This window comes from Wyeomyia smithii, chromosome 1, assembly GCF_029784165.1.
Source record: "Wyeomyia smithii strain HCP4-BCI-WySm-NY-G18 chromosome 1, ASM2978416v1, whole genome shotgun sequence".
Taxonomy (NCBI): Eukaryota; Metazoa; Arthropoda; class Insecta; order Diptera; family Culicidae; genus Wyeomyia; species Wyeomyia smithii.
In genome coordinates, this window is record NC_073694.1 from 21,091,173 (window position 1) to 21,115,347 (window position 24,175).

Consider the following 24,175-nt stretch of genomic DNA (forward strand, 5'->3'; position numbering starts at 1 on the left):
TAAGTCAATGAGTCAAAACTATATCAAAAATGTTTTCAAAATTTGTTCAAAGTATATGACAAAGAGCCGAAAAAGTGTTAAAAATGTGTTAAATATGCACGAAAACTGAACAACAAAGAAGTCAAAATTGTAAATTGTCTCCAAGGTGTACTGAAAAAGTTTAAAATAAATAAAGAATCGAACTTAACCCCGAATCATCAAAAATATTATAACGTATGAAATGCTTCGAAAATGTACCTAAAATAACTTAAAAAAAAGGGCCGAAAAAGTGCAAGTGATAGCAATGATCACCGATCGTAAAGCTTTGTTCGCCTAACGGTAAAACGGTAAAACTTTATATCCCCTGAGGAAGGCCATGTCAATGGTCGAAACGTCGAACATTAAACATAGCAGCGTTTTGATCCACTGTTGAGACTGAAAAAAAAGCCGTGTTTACCCATGAAGTTCACTTTACGTTAATTTATTTCAGTTTAAGTAGGTAAACAGCGCATTGGGAGTATATCAAAAATAATTTCAATAGGGTATCGGCTCTATTATAGTCAAGTTTGTCCAATTATCGTCCGGGGGGTTAATAAGGTCGAAGAAAAATAATCTTTTGCAGGAAGATGCTCTGCGTCATGAAGAACCATCATGCAAGAAATTAAAGCTCTAGGACATCGTTTCTTCCCCGGACGATGATAGGGCCAACCTGACGATACCCTATGTAATAAAATGGAATCTAAAATGCGTCGAATGTTAGAAATTCATATAAATTGTGTAAATACTAGGACAAAAAAAGAATCCAAATTTGAAAATGTTACCAAAATCCGTTTCAATTATGTCAAAAAAGAGTAAAAAACATAAGACCAAAATTATATGAAAATATGTAAACAAATTTTCAAATATGTTTAAGAAAAATGCTTCATAAGTGTCAAAGCAGGGACAAGAGTGTATCAAATATGTATGGAAAAGGGTAAAATGAATCAAATATTTGCGAAAGATGTACATAAAATGGTAAAAATTGAGGCCTTTTTTCATGAATCAACAATCTGTCAAAAATATTGAATGTCTTAAAATGTATTTGAAAAAATCGAAAATCTGTCCAAATTACGTAAAAAAGCTCAGAAAAAGTATCAGAGTATGTCAAAGGGTATCAAAACCGTGTCAACAGTATGCAAAATGTGGTTCAAATATGCATTCAAAATTTAAAAAAAAAACATAATTTTTAAAATATATAAAAAGTCGCCAACATGTTTCCAAAATGTGTCAATATTGTATGAAGTATGGACCATAGTTCTCACTGGGGTTTTCAATAAAAATGCAATTTCATTTTGGTAAAGTATGCATCACATTGAACTGCTTTGGTGAGTAACTTTTAATACCGAAGCAAGCTGTTCCTGCGTTTGGCATGGATCCTTATTGAGCGATTCCACCAATTCAGCATCTTTGAAGGTTTTTTATGTACCAATATTGTGTCAAAAATATTTCGAAGTGTGTACAAAAATGGTTATAAAAAGGATGTTTAAAAAAATTACCAAAAACGAACCAAATATGTGCAAACTGCCAACCAAAAAAAAAAAACCATCAAAAATGTGAGAACTGTTGAAATGCTTGAAGTTTTATTCAAAAGGTGTCAAAATTCAAAAATCGATCGACAATACATAGAGTGTAGAAAGAATCAAATATACACAAATCTAGTGCGTTCTAAACACATCTTGAAAACAGTGTTGAGGAAAAATGCCTTAAAAATCGTCAAATTAATATCAATTTAAATTATCGTAAAACAGTGTATTAAAAATACCTCAAAAATCAAACTAATTTCGAAGACGCGTTGATATCCATACAATTTTTCACATTGCTTCCTCTGACTAGAAATTTGTAGATCCTACAGTTTTTGAGCAACAAACATTCTGGCAAAAGCTTAACAGAAATTCATGAAACAATTGCTCTTTCCAAATTTGTTTATTTTACTTGGAATAATGAAGTGAATCAGAAAAATGTCAAAATTGGGTAAACTACAGTTCAAAAAATTTTGGAACAGTTAGCAAAAAATCTGCCCAAAGTGTATTGAAATGGAAATGAATTGAAGGGTAACTCATAGCCCCGAGGCAAGCTGTTCGTGCGTTAAGCTTGGATGCTCATCGAGTGATTATTCCAATTCAGCGTTCTTCGAAGGTTTTTGTTTTTCTTCACTTGGGCAGTCGACGGCATCGAGATAAAATGACGGAACCAATCACGGCACACGTTGTAGCATTTCCATAAACGTTTTTCGACTCTCGATGCGCTTCAGTCGACGTTCTCTTTGAATGAAATCACTCAAAGTAACATTTCCCGCGCATGACGATTATTTGCTCGAAAATGTATGAAAAAAAATTTGTCACATATGCTAAAAATATTTATAAAGTGTGTCAAGCATGGATAAAAATTGAGGTGTCAAAAAATGTTTCAAAAATGTATCGGAAATACTCTGGGAATCAGTTGTAAATGTATCAAAAAAGGGAAACAAGCGTCAAAAATTTGTCTAAATTGTTTGAAAATGTGTCGAAATGAGTCAAAGCTAAATTGAAATAAGCGTCGATTGTGTGCCAATATTGATGAAAATTTCTGTCAAAAAGGTGCCTAAAATATCACAGAAACCTCTTGAAAATGTGTCTAAAATTGTCAAAAATATGTAAAATATGTCCCAAAAATGGATGAAAAAAATATGTAGAACAAGTGTCAAAAATTGGAAAAAAATGTTACAGATTTCCAAGATGTTCTTAAGATGTTTTGAAACTCTGTATAAATAATGTAAATCAGTACTCAATCAAAAAAGATTGAAATGTTTTAAAACTTCATCAAAATAAATCAAGAAATTGTTTAATATGATTGAAAATGTTTTCAAAATGTCTATGATGTATCAAATATGTGTGAAAGGTGAAGTAAATTCATAATGTGTCAAACATTTGTCTAAGAAATGTCGTGTTAAAATGTGTAAAAGCTCATCTAAAATTGAAAAAATATTTTAATACAACCTTAAAAGTAAATTAAAATTGATTCAAATATCTGTTCAAATTATATAAAAAAAGAGTCGAAAGGCGTCAAAAGTAGGTAGCAAACTGTGTCAAAATAAGTAAATTACTGTGACAAATGTGTACTAAATGTAAAAAAAAATCTAGAAAATATTTCAAATATGCATAAAATATGCGTTAGCATTATTTTAAAAATATTTAAAAAAATCGGTAAAAATTGAGTCAAGCATGTGTTAACGTTGTGCTAAATTTAATTCGAAAATATCAGAATAGTGACAAACATATGTATTGAAAATTTAAAACAATCCTAAAAATGTTCTTACCAATATTGTGTCAAATCAATGTCTAAAATGAGTCAAAAATTGTTCCGAAAATATGTCGTAATATTACAAAAATCGGTAGAAGTTATTTCAAAACTGTGTGAAAAGACTTTCAAACATACAATAAAATTCAATCGAAAAATGTCGAAAAAAAATCAAAATAAGTGTCAAAAATGAAAATACACTACGCTGTATTGTCTGTTGAGAGGGTTTTTATGCCTGTTTGAGGAAAAATATTTATTGATTTTACTGAAGCAGGCTTTTCCCTCCAACTCCAACTCCAACAGAAATTTCGGCCCCGTTATGCTCTCTGCGACTGGGCCTTCATCTTATTACTATAAAATCGAAAAAAAAGTTTGGAATCGCTTCACCATGTGATTCCGCCGACCTAGAAAGTTGCGGTCCTCAGCAGACTTTTTCTGAAGGTCAAGGGCTGCTGGATGGTGGACATTTTAGTATGAAATTGTTCCGTTACGTGGCGCTTGTGTGCACGAAACTCTTCGTATTTTGACCTTAACTCATCTCACAACTTCAACCTTCGAAAAAAGTTACGATTTCCAGCAAAGTTATTAGAAAATCAAGAGTTTTTGATTGTTGAACACCTTAGTGCTGAATTCTGCTGCTATTGGCGATGCATGATGAAAACGAATTTCTTCATATTTTGATCGTAACCTTTCATTTGATTCCGACTTTCCAGATAGTTGCGATCCCCACCGGAGTTGCTTAGAAGGTTAAGAAGGTTAGAAGGTTAAAACAACCTACTACAGAATTCTGTTGTAATGTGGCGCTAGTGATCATGATCATGATAGATTCCGACCTCCAAGAAAATTCTTCAGCAAGGTTGTTTAGAAGGTCAAGGGATATGTGGTGAAAGTGTGCACGGTATTCATCATATTTTTACCTTGATTTATGTCATGATTTCGATTTCATAGAAACTGGCGGATTTCTGAGAAGTTGTTTAGTTCTGGACAACTAAGTACGGAATGTCACAGCAACGTGGCTACTGTGCATGCAATGCTTCATATTTTGAGGTTAGTTGTGTAAAAACTCATATCTTGTATCTCTAATCAAATCAATTTAGCTAAAAAATGCCTCAAACTCTTCTGAGATTTTTTTTGCCAAATTGCTCAATACTGTAACTCGTGAAGTACATAGTTGTATTCTTGAAATAGATTTAGTGTATAACACTCGACACTAAACGCATACTGTGGCGCTATTCACAACCAAACTGTCGATAAACCAAAAGTCCTCGACGTATCGAACAACTTTGTTGAAGACCACAGCTTTCTAAGTGGTATAATTCATGAGATAAATTTAGTTCAAGATAATAAAAACCACGTGCATACTAGCGCGTCATAGAAGTTGAATTCCATACCAAACAGTTTACCAATTAGAAGCTCTTACTCTCAACTTTGCTGATAGCCACAACTCTTCAAGAAGTTGGATAGATGATTTGAATTATGTTTAAAATACACACTACACTAGCACCACTACTGCGGCTAATACATATTGTCCACTGACCACAAGCCAGAACAACTTTGCTGAAGACCACAAGTCTCTACGTTATCGAAATGACGAGATAGAGTGACATACATCTGCCCATTTAAGGTGATGCTAAAGCGATTACGAACTTATGGCGGTTAGTGTATATAAATATTTCCATTTTCTCTTGAGTAAATCGAATAAAAAAAAACAATCCAAATGCATTCGAAAATGTGTCATAACACGCCAATATAAATGTTCAAAATAAATGTTTCAAAAATGTGAGTGAAATATTACAATAATTTTTTAAAACTATATTGAAAAAAGAGCCAAGAATGTGTCACAAAGTGTGACAACATACTTCATGCATTTGAGTCAGAATTTATGAAAATTTAATCAAAGGGGTGTCATATATGCATCAAAAGAGTATCAAAGATATTTTTGAAACAAGTCTTAGAATTGTATCTGGAATGTTCCAATAATTAGCTGAGGAAGACTAAAAAGAAGTGCATAGAAATTTTTCGAAACTGCGTCAAATGCGTCTTATATTGTATTCAAAAGTTTGACAGTGTTATAATTAAATTGTCTTAAAATATGTTTGAAACTACGTTTAAAATAATTCAGAAATTGTATCCAAAATCCTAAGAAATCAAACATCTGTAGAAATTGTGCCAAAAATGTTTCAAATATAAAGAGAAATTTAATCCATGAAAAACCATAAATGTATCAAAAATGTAACAAAAATATACGTCTCTAAAGTGTCAGGAATACGTCGAATATGTGTAAAAAATGAGACGAGAAAATAAACTTGTATTCAGAATAAGAAAAAGCTTCTAAATTGTTTTCAAAATCTTTTCAAATTATGTTAATAGTGTGTGTTAAATATTTGCCAAAAAATAGTAGAAATAGCTTTAAAAAAATTTCCAAAACGTGTCAAAAATACCTAGAAAATATCCTAAAAGTATCAAGAGCATATAAGAACTAAACCAAAATTGTCAAAAATGTGTTAAATATGTGTGCTTAAAATGTATAAAAAATCTTAAAAATATATATTGGACCTTTTTCAAAACGATGCAAAAGAATGCAAAATTTCACTGAATTCCAAGAGGGTACTACCAACCGCATTGAAGAGCTATCGTGAAATCCCTCCTTAAAAGAGATTTCATTTTCATTATCACTTGCTTTGCTGTGCATCATCCAGAAGATCAATTGATGATCCAAAAGCAGCAGCAATAGCAGCAGCAGTGCAGTTAATCCACCTACAAATGGTAAACCATCTGTCCGATTTTCTAGTGCAACACGCGGCCCGGCCGATCTGCCAGAGGCAGACAAGAGGAAACAGGCCGGGAAGGACAATTTGGTTTCATTATCAAGTGTGTGCTACCGGTCTTGTTCTCTCTCTCTCTCTCTCTCATCTCATCTCATTCATTCTGTACTACGCGCGATATGAATCTGTCTTCGGCTAGGCAATTTATTTATTAAATAATCTCGGAACCATCTCCGAACTAGCCAGAGCTCGAGTTGAGTCTTTCTCCTCCATTCACTCACGGCACGGCACGGAACGACACGACACGATACCGACACAGGAAGGCAGAAGATTCGCCTTGCAGATGACATACGGACTTGTTGTCATAATGATGATAATCTATCTTTTTCCACCCTCGTAGCCGACGAGATTTTGCCCGTCGCTCTACGCTCCGTGAGTCTCTCGGTGTTGGTAAGTGCCTTACCGTTTTGCAACAAAAAAAAAAAAATAATAAAACAAAAACAGTGCGGCAAGGGGGAACGAATGGTGGTCAGTGGATAACTAGGGCTTGCCGTTAATTTAGAGCCTCGACAGACAGACAGAGACACGGAGCCGAAAATCGATATTTATTTATAGCTTAGCGCTAGGTCTGGTCCAGCGACAGCCACAGCATGCGAATTGAAAAAGAGAGATTCTAGTTCTAGTGGCGTTCGAGTGACGTAACGAGAGGTGTAATCAGTTCACACAAATTGAATCATCATCGAAACGAGCGTGACCGCGAATCGATCGAACGATCGTCCGACCGGAATGTGCTCCCGGAAATTTCCGCTGGGATCACTTCGTGACAAAACGTTATTAACTGGCCTTTGGGGACCGGTTTTTCGGTGGACAAAACAGAGGAGGTTAATTAGAGTGTATAATTATAAGGCGCCGAAAGTTGTACGGTTTTACCGTTTTTTGAGACCAGTTTATCAAAGTCGCAATATTTGAAATTTAAATTTGAGCAGAAGAATTCTGTTGAGTCATGTCTGTGTCAGCCGTCGTTTATATGTAAAATTAGTTTGTTATTAGTTTAACGCTCAGGTATTACTCACCTTTCTGTCGTGATAAAATTAAAACAGAAAATAAACTGAGTTTAGCACGTAGTGAAAATAACATGGTTGTTCTTGTCATTTCTATTTTTGCTGACCTTATTTCATTTGTTACAGTTATTTAAAAAAAAATTCTTTGGCAACAGTGTGATTTATCTGTTTCATTTTACCTCTTCATACCAACCATTTGTATTGCAATATTAGCAGTCATAAAGCAATGTTACTAGTATTTGAAATAGCTCGAAAAAGAAAAACAAAAATTGAACATAATTACCAAAAAACTCACAAAATTTGTAGAAAATTGGCTCCAGTGAAACGGAAACCTTCCCCACAAGTGGCACACGTTCAAAAGAACCGGCGTTTTTTGTTTTTTAGCCTTGCTTCTCTTCATTTCACCTGGAAAGGAAAAGTCGCTAAAGTAGCATCTCCCCGGCGATGGTCCCAATCCGGGGCCCAAACTCCCATCGCGAAAGTGAAAAGCACGCAAAACCCACATTCGCTAGTGTGCCTCGAGGGATGCAAAATCGATCGACGGAATGGTCAAATTACCTACCGAACCGACCGACCGATCGACCTGCGATCGGCGCTTGACGTCCCCCCAGGGTGCGGTGAGAGTTTTTTCGGCGAAATTTCACTGCACTTACCGGTGAGCGCGCGCGCTCGCGATCATCCGTCATCACGTCAGTCGGCCCCCGGAGCAAAAACTGGAACGAACCACCGCAGCCGGGACGATTAACCGAACCGTTTTAATTGGCGTGTGCGCATTATCCAGCGAACCCGCTTAAGAGCTCTCCGATTCGACCCAGACCGAGCCAGAGAGACCGGAGTTGCCGCGGCTAATTAATCCCTTCGCCGCTGCTTTTGCGCGAGTATTAGCTAATAAAAGCAACTAGCAATTGTTCAACGACTGTGCGAAAAAACAAACTTTAGACCCGTTAGTTTTAGAGTGAAAAAATGACCATCGAAGCGAATTGCAAACGTTTGATTTATCGTCGATAAAGAAGGTTCACACTAGCTGTCAAAATAGTTCGACTGTGATGAAAGTCGACCAAGAGAGAAAAAATATTTTCACGCACAAACATATTCCTTCCAAATTGCCAAAACCGTCAGCCGAATTCCGTTATGCCAGGCAAAAAAAAATGGCAAATGCGTTTCAGCTTTCCTGCCCGTGCGAAAGCTTGTTGATCAATACGTTTGGGCGTAAACAAAAAAAAAATAATTTGCATAGTTTCGTTACCGCCAATAATCGCGCACGCTAGCTGAGAGTTCATATCGAAAGTAGTGCTCTTCGATTCGATTGGTGTGCGCCTCTCATTGTTGGCGGATTGCTTTCTAAGCTAGCTAGCTAGAAATTTCCACACTCGTCAGTTCGTTTGTCACTTCGCACTACTTAAACATAAAAAAAAACTTCACCTTCACCGTTTTCCCTACCGCCACTTCACAAAGCCGTGAACTGGAATACCAAAAGCAAAAGCTTCATCTCGCCAATTTGGTACGATGATAATGACGTTAAACAAAGCGAAAAAAAAGCAATTACTTTAAGGTACTTCACCGGAATTGGTATGCAGAGTACGGAAGATCAAATCAATTCTGGGTTTGTTACGCACTTTTACGCGCGCACACAGTTTGGCGAAATATTCGCCGCACGAGGTTTTGCGAAAAAAGCGGTTAGCAGTAAAACTTTTTTATCACACCTGTAGTGACGCTTCTAGGAACAGATTAGTACTCGAACTATCGAAAATGACGCTCGCTGGCAATAGATTGCAAAGTTTGAGTTCACACAATAACAAACTAGTTTCAAGGAAGACCAGAGGTGAAAAATAAACAACAATCGAAGCTAATGTAAATCAATTGAAAGATCTCCAAGATTTTTGCACATAAAATGGGGCAAGTCTTGCTACTGCTGCTGTTGGGTATCACTTTTGGCATCGAAAAGTGCGAAACAAACTTGAAAACGGCTCGAGCTCGAGTGTGGGAAATCACTAGAACATGGATCGGTTCCCCGGACTTTAAAAGAAACTCTCGAATAAGTTGTTCCAGTCGATTGGCCGACCCAGAAAAAACAACAAGTTTTGTTTTGAGTTTCTGAAAAGCTAGCTTCTCTTAGAGGTGGTAAAAAGCAATTAGAACTTCTTCAACTAAGTTGCTTTTCACCCGGGAAAATTGATCGAAGTAGACGAAGGTTTTGTGGTTTTCACAGACAAGCGGTCGAGGGGCAAGACAGTTTTTTTTTTTCTTGACAAGTTATTCAGGCTTCCCAAATGTTATTCCCGGTTTTAAGTTGAAAACTTAAATGGTAAAACAATAGTAGAGCTTCAGCAGCTTCTAAGGATTTATGCTGAGCTGGAACAATAAGCTTCTAGAGGGGCAAAAACATTAGAAAACCGACCGGATTTTATACTGCCAATGCAGTTTTTAGCCTTGCTAATTCACGGTATCAGATGGATTTACTTGACTGTCGATAAGCAGACTCTGCAGGTTATTCACAATTCAAAGGGAATGGCAGTGAAATTCTTAGAGGGCATGGTGAAAACATGACTTTTCTATCAATCGAGAGCAGAACTGAGCTCACAGCGTTGAAGTTTCACAGAACAGTTATCGTCTTTTCCATCATTTTAAGACTGAGTTTTGAAAAAATGTCCAAATTTTCATGATGATCCATTAGCTACAACGCGGGACACCAAAGAGCACGCTGTCCCAGTGAAAATATGTGGCACTTGGTGGTTCAATTTAAATGAGTCTGTGAGACTTTTATTGAAACGAGGGACTGTCTGGCGAAATCCAGGACCTCTGGTTACTATTAATATAAATAAATACAAATATAATATAAATTTGTTTCCATTTTGCCACAACAAAGGTGGAATTCGAAAAATAGTAACTTTTGTTAGGTCTTTGTCCAGTGTCATTATCGCCCGCAGAAAGTCGATAAAGAAGATTTTTACACATTATTTTCAATTCAAAGGTATTGACTAAGGCAATATTGTTGAAGGAAAAACAATTCTACTAACAATTGAGGGTAGCATTAATATAACAGAAAGACTTGGTGTTCACTATAAAAGCGTTGATGCTTATACAGTTTTCACTATGTTTTTTCATATTTTCTTAGGACTGAAAATTGGAAATAGTTCCTATAAAATTAACAGATTTGTTAAAAAGGATACGTATTATTCTGAAAAAATTGCTCCAAAGCTTATTTAAAAAAAATTTCTCATGCCAAATCTTTATCGGTTTACTGTTTTGCATTTTGAATAAAAAAGGAACTGCGTATGCTTTCTCAAGTGTTTCACTGGCCTTTGCAATTTTCTGGCTCAAAAATTTGCTACTACCCGAATCGAACTACAGATTTGAAACCAGAAGAGTAGTCATTTTTGCTAGACTTTTGTAGAGAAACAATTCAACTATCATTATCGCCAGACTGCTGTTCTGTAGAAAATTCTTTTGACTGATTCGTTACTTTTGTTGGTGTAGAACGTTAGTTTCGTGCATTTGGGTTGTGAAAATTTGACAAATCGAACGACGAATTTAGAGGCAATTTTCTGTGAAAAAATCTTTAAACTTTCGACAATATTTGCTAGTAGTTTTTTTAGAGAGCCTTTTTTCTCTATAACATCTTCATAGAAAACTGCTCAAGTTATTGACTACTTACTAATGTTTTTATTCTATGGTAGTCGTACGAAAAGCAGCAGTTATTAACAGACTATTCAATTATAGCATTGTTGGTAAATTTTTATTTTTCATAGAATATCGATAAAAAAGACTTTTCTGATTGTGAACTGCCAACTTTAGAATCTTCATTGAGAAAAAGATATAAAAAAATATATATTTTTTGCGTAATTGGGGAAGCAATCAGACCTTTCCAGGCAAATTCGCGAAATCCATTTCTGAAATGAACTTCTTATTTAATTTTCGTTGACTGACTTCAGGTTCCCTATGAAAATCACCTCTGTATTTCTTATTCACCTTACATATTTTTCGTTATAATTGAAGAGATCATTGTCTAATTTCAAATGCAATATAGTTTACTGAATTTGAAATGCTTTTTCACTAATCAATAACTTCTAAGAATGATATGTTAATTTAAATTAGTTTGAAGTGCTAGAAAAAAAAAAAGATTATCACTCTGTTTTTGGAGCCACAAACCACACGAAAGCTTGAAGAGCCTTGGAAAATAATCACAAGGGCTGTATGCAAAGCCACTACCGCAAGGTTGACGTAGAACTACATAAGGTTGTTTATTACATTACTTGTATTGAATACGTTTAAAATTTTATGCAAAAGAGAAGTTGAAGTGCTACCGAATTTCAGTTTGCAAATACATCACTGAACAGGAATGGAACAAACACTACACAACGCAAACAAGTTTCGACAGTCCGAGTGCATGTAAATTGAAATAATGTTCAACTTTTAATTCTAGCGCAAAACGCGAAAACATGAAATCTTCAATAATTTGCTTGTTGTTCTTATGAGAACAATTGTGGTTCGCTTTTCAAGATATAATGTGCATCTGTGTGACAGAGAGGTTTAAAACATTCGGACATCGGAAGATAACATGGTTGAAAGCTGTTTTCACACTGGGCCATTTGTTTTGAATGCCAGCATTCAAAAACGCGTGTGTGTTGTCAAAATACGGCAACTTTTCATCAGGAGAAGTGCCAGCTAATGTACCTACTACTGATGCTGCCCGCTACCGTACAAAGACAATATTTTACCAAAGGAAGTGCCGCTGCATCATCCATTGCCACAATTGCGGCCGCTGCTTCTGCTGCTGCTGCTGCTGCTGCTAAGGACTGTTGTAGTCGCTGTCTAGAACTAATTCGAGCAGTTTCGACTGAAGTAGGCCTTATATAGGCCAAATAGTACATCTCGAATTACTGGGTCTATATTTTCAATAGTACAGTAGTTCGAATAATAAAGCTACAATTTTCTGATTTGGGAGGATTCTTAAAAGATTTTCCAATCGATTGCTACAAGAACGGAGGAAATTTATTGAAAACTAACCGATATATTAGCATTTGAAATTGGACATATTTTTCACTTTCACCGGTTTTAGATTTTCATTTTACATCCCTATGCAGCCAAACTTCATGAAAGACGTAGTTCTACGTCAAAATTAGGGAAGCTCTTCTGTTAAGTTTTTCTACTACCATTTTGAACTTTTGTTGCTTCACAACAATCACTCCAGAATTCGACATTTCCGACAGTTTATCGATAAAGAAGATCATTCGGAGCATTGACAGTTTACTATAGGAACATTACTGGTAACGTATTTATGCTCCTAGGAGTCGCACAAAAAGTAGCAGTTGTTTTCGATTGGCACCGGCTGAGTTTAGCCGTCCCAGAAGAGTCGTTACGAAAACATTCATTAACTTTGTATATTTTTCTTCATTTTTGCTAAGCTAATTTCATGGTTTGGGATATATTTGATGAAATTTAGAACTTTGAAATTGAGAATTTTTCTCTACTGGTTATTGACTTTTATAAAAATAAAACTTAGAATTAGAAGGAATTCTAATATTTTGCTGGTTGACAAAAATTTATTTTCGCCTTGCTTTTGAACAGATTTTTATGATTTGCTTGAATTATCATTGATCCTCGACAATTATTATTTAAGTTTTGTTGTCCTCAATAATGTCGATGAAGAAACTGGACAGATTTTTGACAGTTGAGTTGTGAAAACATCAAAAACAATATTTGCATCTTCTACCAATCAGAGAGTGAATTATTTACAATTTTTGCATTTCTGCATCAGTTTTTGTAATATTCAAGCTATTTTGAATCGGTTTTGTCTATTTTCATTTATAAGTTTACCGTTAAGACAGTTTTTCAATTGTTTGCTTTTTATTTAAAAACTTTGTAGTGTCAATTTAAATTAATTTGGCTTTCTGAAGGAGAAGGGATTTCCGCTTTGTGTATGAAGCCACAAATCACACGAAAGATTGAAGGACTTCAGTTAAATTTTAAATTAATTTTTGTGAGTTTTTTTAGTGGTATTTGTTACCTCAAAACAACTTTTTGTTACCTCAAAACATATAGCAATTTAAGGCAGTGTGACTTTGCTCTCGTATCCAAGAGAGTTTCAAAACTTGCTTGCACATTTTTTCTCGGTTGCACATAATTCCTACATACAGTGCAGTACACTTGAGTTAGATTTGAGTTTAAATTCTGCATAACAACAACCTCATAAAAATCGAAATTCGATAAAATACGCGACGTGTCTGCTGCAACAGTTCGTTGCATTGTCCTATGAAAGTGTAAATTCAATCTAAAACACAAAAATCATCGCGTCACATCATCGCCTGCATCGTTGAATACATCGTGCACTGCATGCATTGCATGCATTTAAAGTCAATCGATCAGAGTGTGCGGTGCAAAAAAACTCAAACTATCGAGAGGAAATCTGAAAAAGTCGTACTCAGTTCAAATTTGCATGAGTTTATGCCATCACTGTTTTAGAGTTTGACATTTCCAAAGAATGTCGATAAAGAAGACTGTTCAGAGCATAGTCAGTACACTATGAAAACATCACCGATAAGAAATAATTTACATTTACAACATTACCGAATCTTCTTCATGGAGAATATCAAATTTTTCGAAGAATTTCTTGGTTTTGTGTTGTCTCTCCAAAATTGTTTCATATTTGCAGTTTAAAAGTCAAAAACAGGCTCAAATTCTAGAGAGAATTTATCGAACTGCAGCCAAGTTTTCTGATTATTTTTTGGCTTTTATCAGTCTTTCGACGCTTATATTGCCTTTTTGAAAACAATACTTACTGTAGTGTTAATTTCAATCAATTTGGAATGCTGAAGAAGGATTGATTTTCCTTTTGTTTTTCAAACCATTTTTCGTGAAGTCTTTCTATTATATCTTCGGTCTCATGACGTTTTCGGTCTCTCAACAATCATTCTTGGGAATGTCGATAAAGAAGACTGTTAATATAATTGACGCTCACAACAAGAAGGCTACACTTTGCACATTTTTCGTGACATTTCCGATGTTGATTCCCTAATCTGAACTAAAATGGTTACTGATCTTCTTGTTTTCTGCTCACTTTCTATTTAATTATTTTTCCAGTACAATTTTATACGAATTGAATTACTGAAAAGAAATTTAGTGTCACAAATCAAGTCAAAAACAATTTGGAAAAGACGACAAAAAAGACTACCCATGTAATTTGAAGCAGTAGAAGAAGAAGAGTTCATCAGCTCGTGTTCTTCCCGCTTTAAAGTATTTTTACTGTGCTTCCGATTGCCTCTAGCTGCTCTAGCTGCCTCTCGTTCATGTTCGAATTCAATCTCGAATGATTGAAATGGTTTTTGGTATTTTTCTGGTGTCAATTTGAATCAGTTCTAAGAAAAACTTGATATCCGCTTTACTGTTTAGTGCTAGGAATCACGCAAAAAACTTGAGAAACTCTGGATATACCTTTTCGAATAACTTTCTATATTTTTTCAAATAAATCTTCGGTCTTTTCTCTTTCTTTTCGAAATTTCTCGAAAACTAAAGCAGATAGAATGTTAGACGTCAGAAACCACCAGAAAGAATCAACTGTAGAGCTGTTGTGTTAAAAACCGACAATGTTAACATGTTATCATGAAAAAAAACATCAAAATACGTTTACCACAGTACTACCGTCGAACATTTTTGCTTGCAGAGTGCTATTTTTCACATTTATTCAAACTTTTTGAAACTGTTTCTGATAGCAAATTTTCTCAGCCTTCAAAAGAAACTTAAAGTTAGAGCCACTTTATAGAAAGGTATCCAAGAAACTCAAAAGCTGAATAACTTCGAGTAGATCAACGTTAGTGCGTTTTTTTTCATCAAATGTGTCCTCTACCAGCCTCTGAAATACTCTCAACAAGGAACCAATCACTTTGTTTTTGATATCGATAAAGAAGATTTTCCAAATTTTTTTTAATTGTTATTAATTGGCACTGGTTCAGTAAACCCATAAAAAGTGCTACAATAATATTTGTTCACTTCGTACAATTTTTGTTATATTTCCTACGATGATTTCATGATTTGAATTTAAAATGGAGCTGGCCATTGACCTTCGAGGCGGTTTTCTGCAATTATATTTTTTTTGATATCGATTCAAATCAATTTATATTACAGAGAAAAACTTCATTTAATGGTTTGTATTTGGGGCTTCAACTTGAACAACAGTTCGAAAAGACTATTTTATTTTAACATAATTGATAAGTTTGCCTCCTCCTTGGACATCGATGAAGTAGAATTTTCGGATTATTGACCTTTAACTATTTGAACCTTTATGAGGAGCATTCGAAACCGTCGAAATGTGTCCAAGACGATTTCCTAACTGCAGTTTAAAAATTTAACTTTCGAGTTTATTTTTGTTTGTCAAATCGACGCTGACTTTTGTTGTCCCATAGCAAAACGTTACAGTAAAATTTAATTGTTTTTCTGTAATGTCTGGTGCGTAATTAAACGAATTTGAGTTCTCGAACGCTCTGTCTATTAAGCCGCGAATGGAACAACAGTATAAAAAACTATGAATAAAGCTTTTTGATAAGGATTCTATCCTTCTTTTGAGAAGCATTTTTATCACATTTTCAGACTTTTGTCTTCCCTCAGTAATCAAATCCAATGATTTTCTAATAATTTTTGCACTTCTTGAAATCTTCAAAAATCATTGTTCAGACTATTATCAATTAGGGGAGCTTCGTAGCCGCAAGGTTACAGGGACTTGTAATTGGCGATATTGGCATGGGGAACGAGGTTTCGATAAGACTCCTTCCTCTTGACATAATAAGTCCCTCTTAGAATTAACCTGGTCAGAGAGGAACGTTAGGTGTAGCCTCAGTTCAGGGAATTGTAATTGGCGATATTGGTAGGATAGAAAGAGGCTGGAAACGAAAGGGTAAACACTCACACAGAAGCACGGGTATACATCGAAAGCGTATCATTCACTTCGATAGTGATACTGCCAATAACATGAAGTGCGGGGTACAGAAAACACCTTGGCAATATCACAATAGATCAAATGTTTCTGGTCGCAGTGATGAGTCCACACAGAGGAAAAAAAATTATCAGTTCAGTATGAAGAATTCGGTGTTTTTTCTACCCAATTTAGAACAACATTAGATAAATTTTTGTATTCCTTTTCTAATTCCAAATGTTTTTCTATGTTTTTGATTATCTTTTTGGTAACGAATGATCGATTTTCGTTGTTCTTCCTTCTTCAATTTGGTTACCGAAGAAAACATTGACTTTCACTCTATATTCACAATTATGTTAGTGATTGCCAAGATTTTTGCTGGAGGGACAGATTTGTAACCCTATAGAAAATTTTTCACACAACTTTTCGAGCAACAACCATCAACTAGTACTCTTTGTTGTCCTCTGCAATTGCACTGTAATATAGGCATACTTTTTTGACTGAAAAAAGAGCTTTTATTACCATAAGTCAGATATTTGTTCAGAGACTATTCAATTTCAACACTACAGACGAGTTTGCTTTCTTTCTGATGAAGGAGACTTTCCAAAAAATATTTCGGTTATTAACTTTAGTCGCCCCATGAGAATCACGCATTTTTCATTTTATTTCTCTTGGTGAGTTTATGAGTTGAACGATTTAACATTCTTTGCTATATTACTGGCTGCCGAGATTTGTTACTATTTGTATTGCAACAGACACAAGAATTGCTTGCACAGCTTTTCGGGCAACAACGAAGAACATTTTAATTACTATTCTTGAAGTTTCCAGATTAGTTTTGACCTGTTGTCGAACTCGAACTGAAAATGGGACTGGTTATTGACCTTCGAAGATATTATCTGCAATTGTTAATTTGCGGCTTCATTATTTCTGGTGTCAATTCAGACATTTAGATTTCGAAGAAAACTCAATATCCACGCTGCAGTCGAAGTCACAAATCGAACGAACAACAGTTTGAAGAACTCTGGTTGAACTTTTCCGGGAACATTTCGTTTGTTACTTGTGAAGTTGCTGAATTTACTGTCAGCGGTCACTCTAGAGTTTGACATTCGTGAAGAACGTCGATAAAGAAGATGATTCGGCTTGAAAAGTTTCCGTTTTTTGCTAATTAATTGAGAACAGTCAAAATTGCAGTGTTCCTGCAATAAACAGTGTAATTCCCACTCCTAGCAATGCTTTTCTGTGATTTTCAATGCCTGCTGAATCGCTAGTTACGAATGATAAAGATTATAATTCGTTCTCTTTACACTCATATTTTTTTTGTGTTTTTCCTGCATTGACTTCTTGAACCGGAAATGAAAGATATTTCCAATTAAGTTGGTTTAAAAAAAACATTATCGCTGTTAAAGTTTTCTGATTTTTTTCTAGCTTTTTTTTATCGTTTCTCATCAAATTTTTATTGATATTAAATTAGATCAACTTACTTCCTTTGACTAAAAAAATTAACTTTTTGAAGCTTTTATGAGCATCTGTTAACATCTTTTTTAATTCAAGCACCGTTGCCCAATTTGCTTTCTTGTAGCGCATGGACGAAGAAGATTTTGCAAATTTTCTTGGTCTTCGATTGTCCCTGACTAAGTTCAATCGCCCCATAAAGATCGATACACTAATATTTGTTCGCTTTGCACAGTTTTCGTTATACTTTCTGTGCTGGTTTTATGATTTAAATTGAACATGAGGCTGGTTTTCGACCTTTGAAAATATTTTCTTCGACTGTTAATTTTTTCTAATGTCATGTTATCCATTGGGACTTCCACTTCGCACTCGAAACCACAAATCGAGCAACAACTCAAAGTACTCTGGATTGAAATTTGTGAAGTTTTTCTTCATCCTTTACTGACCTTTATTGTAAACTATTCCAAAAGAATATCGATAAAGAAGGCTAATCAAATAATTGATAGTTCAGCATGAGAAGGTTCAGACTTTTTTTCAATATAATTGGGAGCAGTATTCCTTGAATTTTTTGTGATTTCCACTTCCAATCATTTCTAATGTGTTTCTTATTGTCTCTTACTGCCTCTACTCTGTACTGTTCTTATGGACGACCAGCGTGGATTGCGTGACTTTAACTGAAAAATATGTTGTTTTTCGTTTCACTTAAGCTCTTTTTTTTTCTCGCGGAAGAAAAAAATTACCTCTTCGTATTTTTTTGTATGTTGTTGACTGCTGAAGTAACAAAGTCAAAAATTTGGAGGAAGCTTTCCGCACAACTTTTCGAGCTACAGCAATGAAAGACATTTTGATTATTTTATTGCAGTATATCGATAATGAAGAGTTTCCAGATTCTTTTGATTGGTTTTGATCGCTATAACATAGTTTTGCATATTTTAGTTGCATTTTCTATGTTGATTTCGGTGTTGAGTTCGGTGTGAAAAGTTTCTGTTTTTCTTTCCTATCTAGTTGAGAGCAGTATCAGTCCAAATTTCTATATTCCTGTATCAATTCGTATAATACATAATCGTATAGTATAATTTCCAAATATTTTTCTGTGTTTTTTATTGCTGACTCCCGTTTGATCAAATTCTGGTTACGCATGATAAAAAATATTATTTATTCTCTTTACACACATATCTTGTTTTCTCGCGTTGAATTCTTGAGCTGAAATGGAAATATCTCTAAATAAGTCGATTTTCATTCCACTAATCTTAATATAGACCAGCTCAACATTATGGGCCCTGCAAAAAATTGCAACCACTCGTGGCTTTTTCCCATTATCAAAAAAAAATTTTTTTGGTTTTGATTGCTTACAATTTCTTCTACATTGATCTATGACTGGATTGACTGAGTAATGAAAAATATTAACCAATAAATTGATTTTCAGTATTAACTCGATAAATGCAATACTCTGCCTAAATATTTTCAAGTCGTTGTTCCCACTGCCTCTCAATTAATTGCTAATTATCAACAAAATTGTAACCAGAGTTACAATTTTGTTGATAATTATTCAGGTCAGCTTGGTTTCCGGAAAATTGTGTTTTTTTGTGTTTCACAACCACAATGTTGCAAGAGTGAAAATTCACAGTCACAAATTCAAACCACCACCAAATTTAGTTTCTGGAAGAAACTTTTTTTTTTCATCCAACATCGTTTTTGACCTTGAAATTTTACCGAAAATCAAAACTTACACTCAAAATATCTTCAAAAATTTGGTAACGGTTTTGCTTTTGGATATAACTAAAATTGATGACGAGAAAAGGATGATCGATTACAATTGACCTTCGCAGTAAAATTGATTTGATGATTTTTTTTTTTAAATTTTAATTCAAGATCTTGAAACAAAAATGAAAAAAAAACTGCTGATAAAGTGCTATGTTAACTCATTCTCTAAGTCCAAAACCCCTTTCACATAGTTGCGCAAACCGTTACTTCACGTAAAAAATTACCCCTCAGGCAATGAAAAAAAAACTCACCTAATCTTCGCTAAAATAGTCTCCACCTCACTGTCCGAAAAACCGGAGGGGCCAACGTCCACCGACGAGATCCGAAACAGCAGCAGCAGCAGCAAACAAAAACCAAGCTCCGGATCAGTAAGTAACCCGGCTGCCACAAGCTAAGGTGCTAAGCCTAAAGCTTAGGAGAACACAGATTCGACGAAACGAAACGACAAGAAAAAAAATTGAAGGAAAAACACACTGCGCGCGATTTTGTTCCTATCCTGAGCGCGAAAAACTAAACTTGTGTGCTTCTTTGCTGTTGCGTTTTCACCAAAAAAATCACTTCTGTAATTTTCCCGATCAAATTGAAAACTGCGCTTTTTCGCTCTTCCAACTAAATGCACTATTTTTTTTTTAATCCGATAATTGGGTTCTTCCGCTTTTCGTTTTTTATCCTGTAAAAAAAGATCAAGTTGAAGTATCCTTGCCAGTTCCACACCACATATGCAAAAGCTTCCGTTTTTTTCGAAAAAAAAAAAAATTTTTTTTTTGCTTTAGATTTGTTCCCGGAAATGTAGCGGAGCTTTTTTTATTTTGTTTGTCAAACACAGTGGAGTAGATTTTCTTTCCCTTCTCGGTTGCTCGCTAAATGGTCGATTCGATTTGGGATTGGTAATAAGTTAGTAACTGTCGCTAGGCCACTCGACACTCGAGACCGGAGAGAAGTCCAGGGGACTAAACTGCACGCACTTGCACACACTTTGACCACTGAACTGAAACTGACTGGCCGAGGCGAAGCTCAGCACAGGCCTAGGCCACAGCCACAGCAGCAGCAACAACAACAACAACAACGGCAGAGCACAAGGGGATGAAGTCGATGCTGCTGATGTCGAGCGTTGATGGCGGTGATGATGATGATGATGATGATAATGATGATGATGATGATAGTGATGATGCTTGACCACCACCGGAGCAGACTACGAACCGGACCGGACTGGCTCGGTTGGCGTTCACGACCAAACTAAGAGAGGGCGCACAGATCTTCTTCACCACCTTCCCGAAAAAGGGAGAGATATGTACGAAAAATCTTTTTTTTTCTGCTCCTGCTTTCCGCTCGCTCCTATGTGTGTTGCAATTTCTTGTGGTATATTTTGTCCATGCATCCACATACACACACACGACTCGGTCTATCTCGCTTGCTCGCTCGGACTCCCGGAATCGAGGAGGGGGAGGCTGCCAAGCACTGTCTTATTCTGACCCCAAAGTCCACACAACAAAAAATCACCAAAATTTCAATCGAAAAAAAACAACACTTCCACAGTTCTTTAGATTTTTTATCACAAAAAAAAATCTTGGAAATTACTTTTTTTTTCTAAAACCTTTTGACTCCGGTGCTGTTTCCACACGCGCACTGGGGCAAAAAACAGCCTTACAAAAATATCACGACCAAGACGCTCTCGCCACGCGGTCGGAGTTCCGTCTTCTTCGGTTCAAGTGTTTAATTCTACTAATGCCGTTTTTCTGCTGCTGCCCGCTTAAAAGAAGAAAAACTAGCGGGCTGCTCTCCACTGGGGTTTCGTTCGACATCCACCGGGCTGGGCCCGAACTGGCAAACCGACGACTCCTCTTCTACCGCGGCCGCCGCCACCCAGCGTCGCCATCGTCACGTCAGAGATTGCGGTGAATACGATGACGGTCCTACGAGCCGGCCGCCGCTGCTGGGGAGCATAGATATGTGCTGCAAGCTGACGGTGTACCGGTTCCCTTCGGGCCCCGATGAACAACGCATCGCATCATGAACCGAGAACCCCCCTTTAGCAGGCGGAGTGCGAGAGTGCGAGAGAGTGATAGATAAGGGAAACAAAAGAGAGACGCGAACGAACGAACGCAAAAGAACGCGGGAGACCCGCGCGCGAATGCGAAGAGAGAGAGAGAGAGGGAGAGAGTGAGTGTGAGATGTTTCTAACTCGCATCATCATCAGCATCATCACCACCACCGGTGTCGGTCGCAGCTTCCTGGCGTCGTGCTTTGCGCGATTATGAGAACAGCATATCCTGCATATTCGCACGCTTGCGGGACGCCGGCCGAAGGATGATTCGCGAAATTCGGTAGAAAAGTGCTTCTCCTCAGCGGGGTTCAAGCGCAAGCGAATTCTCACAGTCTGAAGTCCGTCTTTGAAATAGTGATATGAAAAATCTTCCACAAGAGTTTGAAACATGATAACAAATTTGTGTATTTACAAAAACCGCAAATTGAAAATGTAGTAAGAATAATAGGAGGATTCATGTTCACATCGTATACAAATACCCAGCCGTAACAATACTCACCTCCATTGACGAATAATGGAAGATACACAGTTTACGACTGAGTATTCGCATACGAGTTTTGTGTGAAGATCCTTTATCTCTTTTTGAAAAAGTATATCCCAAACACAGGAACTGTTTGAAATCAGTACTACCTCAGACCCATGGAATGATTCATGAAAACTTGGAGATTTCGAGAGCTTCTAAATCTTTTAGGAGTTTTTGAATTTTCAGGGTTTTCGTGAAATATGATTATTTCAAGTCCAGTGACTCTCATGATTTTAAAGATTTACTTGGGTTATTTAGGGACGAAAACTCGGAAAGTTCCGAGGAAGAGGAAGAGAAAAAGAGTTTGCGAAAGCTAACTTCATCCGGCAAGCTTGGAAAGTGTCCAGAAAACCGTCCAGAAGGTGACTCCTCTGAAGCTGGCAAGTTTACCCAGCTTCGAAGTACTTGCTTAACAGCTTGTTGATCATCTGGAAGCGACGGGACTGGTTACTTGACTGACGGCCGACCGAGAGTTACTGATGTCTACTGTGGTTTACCGAGCATGGTAATTTCCCGTTCAACCTGAAATTTGGTTGCAATGTCGCAGGCTGCTGTAACATGATAGCGAGCTGTAACATTTAAGCTATCTATCTGAAGTTGTCTATCACCTTCCGCATGATTAAGATGTACCGTCGAATTATCTTTGTGAATACGATCGCCCTTTTTGGACACGAGATCCTCATATACGCTGGTACAAAAGATTGGGAGTACGTAAAGTGATCCGACCACTATGAGTGACATGGACTACTGGAGTATTCCGAGCCAAGAAAGACTGACAAAGAGTGGATCTGATTATCTTCGCCCTAGGATACACCCAGCGATTCAACATCAAGAGCATCAAAAGCAACTTGACTATGGAAAAACCTGGGATTTTTGTTGCGTTGCTACACCTGTGAGGGTAGGAGACCGCATCGAGACGGGTTTGCTATGGACAGAGAACGACTCCAGTTTTCCCACCAATCATCGAATGGCAGTGAAGCGTCTACAGTGTATAGAGAAAAAAAACAGGAGAGTTGTGTGCAAAGCCACGACCGCAAGGTTGAAGTAGAATACTTTTACAAGAAAGATAACCCGGCTGCTTGCGTATCAGTCATTTTATCTAGTAAATCAGCGGTTCTCAACCTTTTTATGCCCGCGTACCCCTTGGCAATATTTTCCATATTAATTGTACCCCCTGGCTTCTAATGTCTTCGCAGAGTATGAGAAAGTAGTGGTAGATCACGTTGTGGTAGTCTAGTCCAGGTTTCAAATTGGACTATAGTTCGTTTTATTGCTACAGTCATGCTTTGAGAGCAAGTTTGAACAACAACTGAAGTATTATAAAAAACATTGCTTTGTCCGCCATTACTGTTTTTCCTTTCGCGTACCCCCTGAAGGCTCTCGCGTACCCCTAGGGGTACGCGTACCCCAGGTTGAGAACCGCTGTAGTAAATGAACGTTGACTAATCACATCAATCGAATTTTACGCTTCAACAAGGATTGACCATTTTCAATAATATAGTAAGTTGCTTGTCATGGTTGGGGCACATGCATAAGACATACGTAACAGTCAGGAAGAAATCTTCCAAAAAAGTTGGTACAAAATGAACTACTCGAATGGTACCACACTGTGAATAAAATCACTGTTTAAGTTGTTTTTGAAGGCAGTGTACCTGCGCAGCCCTGCATTTGTCTCGTTCCTACTCGAAAAATGCTGCAATGATTTTGTAAATAACGTTTACTTATGGGATTTTCTATGGGGCTAACGTTTATTTATGGGATTTTCTATGGGGCTCGATAATACCGAGAAAAAGAAAATTCATTATGTTCATTATTCGTCGAGCAGTTGGACAGGACGAGGTACGGAGTACTAAGGGGGCAATGTGTACCAGAAAAAAAACGCCAGTGTTACGTATGTCTTATGTATGTGGTTGGGGCTTAACAATTTTTAAATTTTGAGATGAATTTTTTTCGAATGTCGTGCTCATGACTGAAGGAAGAGATAATTCAGTTCATTTTGAGACACTGAGATGAAGTAAAATTTATAACTTTTACAAATTAAAAAATTTGAATTAACTCATTAGAAAATATTAACTCTTCAGTCAAGTTTTTATTTCATCCTGAAGAGGACAATTTGTTGTTCATTTTAGTATCGGATAAGATGCCGATCACATCTTTGCGTTATCACTGATAGGGCGAATAAAGTATTCCTTGTGATAAAATGAACAGTGAAAAACTGTTTTAACACTAGACTAGACGGCTCACGTGTTGCCAAAATGAGTCAATTTTTCATTAAATGCATTTACCAGTGCCCACTATCACACAGAGACTGCATTTCACTAAAGTGTCTCACTGCATCAGCCGCTATCGATGCTGAGATCCGCTGCA

The 24,175-nt window shown here is 36.5% G+C and overlaps 1 protein-coding gene across 4 annotated transcripts in view; it reads right to left on the reverse strand.

Moving 5' to 3' along the window:
* Positions 1 to 20,974, reverse strand: part of LOC129719112 (titin) — a 145,435-nt gene extending 124,461 nt beyond the window's left edge. The window contains exons 1-2 of one of the 4 annotated variants that reach the window (XM_055670511.1): positions 20,820 to 20,974; positions 19,493 to 19,911 (exon numbers count right to left, since the gene is read on the reverse strand). The gene's annotated coding sequence lies outside the window, so the exon portion shown is untranslated. Of the gene's footprint in view, positions 1 to 19,492; positions 19,912 to 20,441; positions 20,589 to 20,819 lie in introns of those variants that run through there. The other 3 variants (XM_055670512.1, XM_055670514.1, XM_055670513.1) reach the window with 3 other exon arrangements.
* Between the last annotated feature and the right edge of the window lie 3,201 nt (positions 20,975 to 24,175).